Source organism: Eschrichtius robustus, chromosome 5 (assembly GCF_028021215.1).
Source record: "Eschrichtius robustus isolate mEscRob2 chromosome 5, mEscRob2.pri, whole genome shotgun sequence".
Taxonomy (NCBI): Eukaryota; Metazoa; Chordata; class Mammalia; order Artiodactyla; family Eschrichtiidae; genus Eschrichtius; species Eschrichtius robustus.
Genome location: NC_090828.1, coordinates 80,278,075 through 80,284,074, shown reverse-complemented (window position 1 = coordinate 80,284,074; position 6,000 = coordinate 80,278,075).

Below are 6,000 nucleotides of genomic sequence, written 5' to 3'. Positions count from 1 at the left end.
CAGGAGATAGATTGTCTCAGATTGGCTCCCCAGAAGCAAACCTGAGAGTATGATTCCAGTTTAAGTGATTTATTAACAAAGTGCTTCCACGGGAAGCCAGTCTGGAAGCAGGAAAAGGAGTGGGGAAAGCAGGACAGGAAAGAGGAGGAAGCCAAGCAAGGAAGTGATCTCAGGCAAAGTCTCCCAGAGGCTACCTTCATCCTGATCCTGCAGAAAACTACGGACTGTGAATTCTGCCTCTAATAGTCTTCACCCAAGTCAAAGGGGCTGTCATACTCCCACATCTGGGAGTCACTGGTTAAGTCCACCCTTAGGGAATATAAATAACCAGAACTTCTGGCTCTCAGTCATCCAGGAGCCCATGGGAAGTCCTACAGTGGGGAAAAGGAAATTGTGAAAATGAGTTCCAAGAAGATCTGGACAGAGAATCAGCATTATCTGCTACACACATTTACAGAATGTTAAGAGTAGAATTGTTCTTGGAGGATGCAAGACCAGGGCACAACTTGATTCTTGGAGGATGCAAGACCAGGGCACACCTTGATTAGTTGTAAGTTATGCCACACATGCACGCACACACAATGTTATCAGTAATAACGTACAACAATTTATTGATTTTTTCCAAATAATTTGCTTAGAATGCAATGTTATCCCCATAATAATGTCACTCTTACTAGCAATCCCATGTTCTTCTTCCTTTATTGGGAGAGAAAGAATTGGAAGTATGACTGGGACTCAGGATGGCAAGTACCTCAGGAATACCTTATTTCTGCTGCAATTCACCCTAAGATACAGCTACTATGGTTCTGATGATAGTTGTGGCAATTAGAAATGATTTAGAGCTTATGGGTTGTGGTTTTATAATTATTTTGGATTTTAAAAAAATTATCTGTGAATAAATTTCAGTTTATTTCTAAGGTATATAGGAAGGTGTACTTCTTGCTAGAAAAATATGCCAAAATCAGTACTACAGAAGAATCCAGCAAACAGCCTGGTATAGATGTAAGGCAGTGTATACTAATGATTAGACGTGTGCAGTTAAATTGTCTAGGGTCAAATCCTAGTTTTGTTAGCAACAAATCATTTTTCATTGGATAACTTGATTAATTTTTTACACCTAAATACCCTCAGGATTAGAAATTAAAGAATTAAAGAGGAATACGATTCGAACTTGCTTTATCAGGCTGTTGGAAATTAAAGGAGATCATATGTGTAGAGTGCTTAGACTCAGTGATAGCATAGAGTAGGTGCTCCATAAATGTTCATTTTTATTAAGAACATGGTTTCAGGAGTTAGAAAGACCTCTGCCTAATTCTCTTTGTCCTTGGGCAGGTGAGTTCTTCTCATTAAAGTGCAGATAGTAGTAGGATGACTGAATTTCTGTGGGGATTAAATGCAACAGTATATGAAATACCTAGCAAACCAGAAGTGCATAATAGCTGTCATTTCCCTGTCTTTTCATTAGATACACAAATACTCTCCATACATGAAGGAGAAGTGGTTGTACAACCTCAGCATGAATGCTTTCAGATTCACCCTTTCATTCAATCTCTTTTGCATAAGTACAAATGGAAGCCTAGTTTAATCTTATGACTTTGAGAAGATGACAGCAAAGACCATTTCATCTCTACAAAGTTCTAGTGTTAGAATGTACTCCCTTAAATTAAATTGAAATTTCCACTCATCTAATTTCAACCCTCTTTGCTCCTGGAGCAATATGAACTTGAATGTACTTGGGTTAATTCAGTTGGCTAACAGAACTAAAAACTTTCCCTTAAATTAAAGCCATACTACCAGAGACTAAATGCTCATGGGTTCAGCAACACATTAGGTGGAATATTTCCTGTGCCTTGACTGTAGCAAGGCTTCGATGCAAAGGAAGCCAAAGTATTCACAGAGAAGTCCAAACTGTTATGTTCTCTTCAAAACCAGTCTCTTGAGTCTACTCTATAGCTTCTGGCTGGTTGATCCCAGAACTCATTTGTCGGTGTTCAAAACAGAGTCTGGATTTCATTAACTGGGCTGCCTTGAGGTTGGGGTTGGACAATCACATAGTTCTTTTTAAAAAATTGTTTAACTTGTGAGGAAGGTTGTTGCTTAGAGTATGAAGCATGAAGTAAGTCGTTTTTTTTTACTCTCAATTGCATTAAGGGCTTAAAACAAAACATTACACAGGGAGCAAGTTCAGGGTCTCTATATGAATTGTACTGGCAGCTCTATGAAAAGAAGATGCCCTGTGTGTTAATGGCTTTGAGCAATGGTGTGACAGAAAAGGAGAGTGAAGGTATGCTCTCTGGTTCATCCCTGTCATCCAGAAGACCCATGCTCAATGCAGCATTATTCATAATAATCAATATGTGGAAACAAGCTAATGTCCATCAAGAGAAAAATGGATAAAGAAAATGTGTTATATATATATAATGTTATTTATTCAGCCTTAAAAAAGAAGGAAATCCTGCAGTATGCAACAACATTGATTCCACTGATATGAGGTATCTAAAATAAACAAACACATAGAAGCAGACAAAGGCAACAAAAGCAAAAAAAAAAAAAAAAAGTAGAATTATATCAAACTAAAAAGCTTCTGCACAGCAAAGGAAAACATCAATAATATGAAAAGGCAGCCTATGAAATGGAAGAAGATATTTGCAAACCACATATCTGATAAGGTTAATATCCAAAATATACAAGGAACTCAAATAACTCAATAGCAAGAACCCCAAGTAACCAGATTTAGAAATGGGCAAAAGGGGGACCTTCAAGATGGAGGAGGAGTAAGATGTGGAGATCACCTGCCTTCCCACAAATACATCAAAAATACATCTACATGTGGAACAATTCCTACAGAATGCCTACTGAATGCTGGCAGAAGACCTCAGACTTCCCAAAAGGCAAGAAACTCCCCAGGTACCTGGGTAGGCCAAAAGAAAAAAGAAAAAACAGAGACAAAAGAATAGGGACAGGACCTGCATCCCTGGGAGGGAGCTGTGAAGGAGGAAAGGTTTCCACACACTAGGAAGCCCCTTCACTGGTGGAGATGGAGGGTGGGCAGGGGGGAAGCTTTGGAGCCATGGAGGAGAGCACAGCAACGGGGTGCAGAGGGCAAAGTGGAGAGATCCCTACACAGAGGATCAGTGCCGACCAGCACTCACCAGCCCGAGAGGCTTGTCTGCTCACCCGCCGGGGCAGGTGGGGGCTGGGAGCTGAGGCTCAGGCTTCGAAGGTCAGATCCCAGGGAGAGGACTGGGCTTGGCCACGTGAACAAAGCCTGAAGGGGGTTAGTGTGCCACAGCTAGCCGGGAGGGAGTCCAGGAAAAAGTCTGGACCTGCTTAAGAGGCAAGAGACCATTGTTTCCAGGTGTGTGAGGGGATTTAGAGCACCGCCTAAACGAGCTCCAGAGACGGGCACGAGCCACGGCTATCAGCGCAGACACCAGAGACGGGCATGAATTGCTAAGGCTGCTCCTCCAGCCACCAAGAAACCTGAGTGCAAGCACAGGTCACTATCCATACCTCCCCTCTTGGGAGCCTGTGCAGCCTGCCACTGCCAGGGCCCCATGATCCAGGGACAACTTCCCTGGGAGAACACACAGTGCACCTCAGGCTGCTGCAATGTCATGCCAGCCTCTGCCACCACATTCCATACCCCTCCCTCCCCCTGGCTTGAGTGAGCCAGAGCCCCCTAATCAGCTGCTACTTTAACCCCATCCGGTCTGAGCAGGGAACAGATGCACTCAGGCGACCTACACGCAGAGGCAGGGCCAAATCCAAAGCTGAACCCCAGGAGCTGTGCGAACAAAGAAGAGAAAGGGAAATTTCTCTGTGCAGCCTCAGGAGCAGCAGAATAAATCTCCACAATCAACTTGATGTACCCCGCATCTGTGGAATACCTGAATAGACAACGAATCATTGCAAAATTGAGGCAGTGGACTTTGGGAGCAACTGTAGACTTGGGGTTTGCTTTCTGCATCTAATTTGTTTCTGGTTTTATGTTTATCTTAGTTTAGTATTTACAGCTTATTAACATCGGTAGATTTGTTTATTGATTTGGTTGCTCTCTTCCTTTTTACATATATATATATTTTTTTCCTTTTACATATATATATATATATTTTCCTTTTTCCCTTTTTGTGAGTGTGTATGTGTATGCTTCTTTGTGTGATTTTGTCTGTATAGGTTTGCTTTTACGATTTGTCCTAGGGTTCTGTCTGTCCTTTTTTTCTTTTTTTAGTATAGCTTTTAGCACTTGTTATCATTGGTGGATTTGTTTATTAGTTTGGTTGCTCTCTTCTTTCTTTTTTATTATTACTTTTAAATTTTATTATTTTAATATTTTTTTATTTATTATTTTAATTTTTTTCTTTCTTTCTTTTTTTTCCCCCTCTTCTTCTGACCTGTGAGGGTCAGAATTAAAGAGAATTAAAGAGCAAACAAACAATGATGAAGAACACAAGAAATGAAATTAAAAATTCTCTAGAAGGAATCAATAGCATAATAACTGAGGCAGAAGAACGGATAAGTGACCTGGAAGACAAAATAGTGGAAATAACTACCACAGAGCAGAATAAAGAAAAAAGAATGAAAAGAATTGAGGACAGTCTCAGAGACCTCGGGGACAACATTAAACGCACCAACATTCGAATTATAGGGGTCCCAGAAGAAGAGGAGAAAATGAAAGGGATTCAGAAAATATTTGAAGAGACTATAGTTGAAAACTTCCCTACTATGGGAAAAGAAATAGTCAATCAAGTCCAGGAAGAGCAGAGAGTCCTACAGGATAAATCCAAGGAGAAACACACCAAGACATATTAATCAAACTATCAAAGATTAAATAAAAAGAAAAAATATTAAAGGCAGCAAGGGAAAAATACAAACAACACACAAGGGAATCCCCATAAGGTTAACAGCTGATCTTTCAGCAGAAACTCTGCAAGCCAGAAGGGAGTGGCAGGACATATTGAAAGTGAAGAAAGGGAAAAAAGTACAACCAAGATTCCTCTACCCAGCAAGGATCTGATTCAGATTCGACGAGAAATTAAAACCTTTATAGACAAGCAAAAGTTAAGAGAATTCAGCACCACCAAACTAGGTTTACAACAAATGCTAAAGGAACTTCTCTAGGCAGGAAACACAAGAGAAGGAAAAAACCTACAATAACAAACCCAAAACAATTAAGAAAATGGTAATAGGAACATACATATCGATAATTACCTTAAATGTAAATGGATTAAATGCTCCAGGAAAAGACACAGACTGGCTGAATGGATACAAAAACAAGACCCATATATATGTTGTCTACAAGAGACCCACTTCAGACCTAGTGACACATACAGACTGAAAGTGAGGGGATGGAAAAAGATATTCCATGAAAATGGAAATCAAAAGAAAGCTGGAGTAGCAATTCTCATATCAGACAAAATAGACTTTAAAATAAGGACTATTATAAGAGACAAAGAAGAACACTTCATAATGTTCAAGGGATCAAACCAAGAAGAAGATGTAACCATTGTAAATATTTATGCACCCAACATAGGAGCAGTTCAATACATAAGGCAAATGCTAACAGCCATAAAAGGGGAAATCGAGAGTAACACAATCATAGTAGGGGACTTTAACACCCCACATTCACCAATGCACAGATCATCCAAAATGAAAATAAATTAAAAAACACAAGCTTTAAATGATACATTAAACAGGATGGACTTAATTGATATTTATAGGACATTCCATCCAAAAACAACAGAATACACGTCCTTCTCAAGTGCTCATGGAACATTCTCCAGGATAGATCATATCTCGGGTCACAAATCAAGCCTTGGTAAATTTAAGAAAACTGAAATCATATCAAGTACCTTTTCTGACTGCAACGCTATGAGACTAGATATCAATTACAGGAAGAAAAACTGTAAAAAATACAAACAAATGGAGGCTAAACAATACACTACTAAATAACCAAGACATCACTGAAGAAATCAAAGAGGAAATTAAAAAATATCTAGA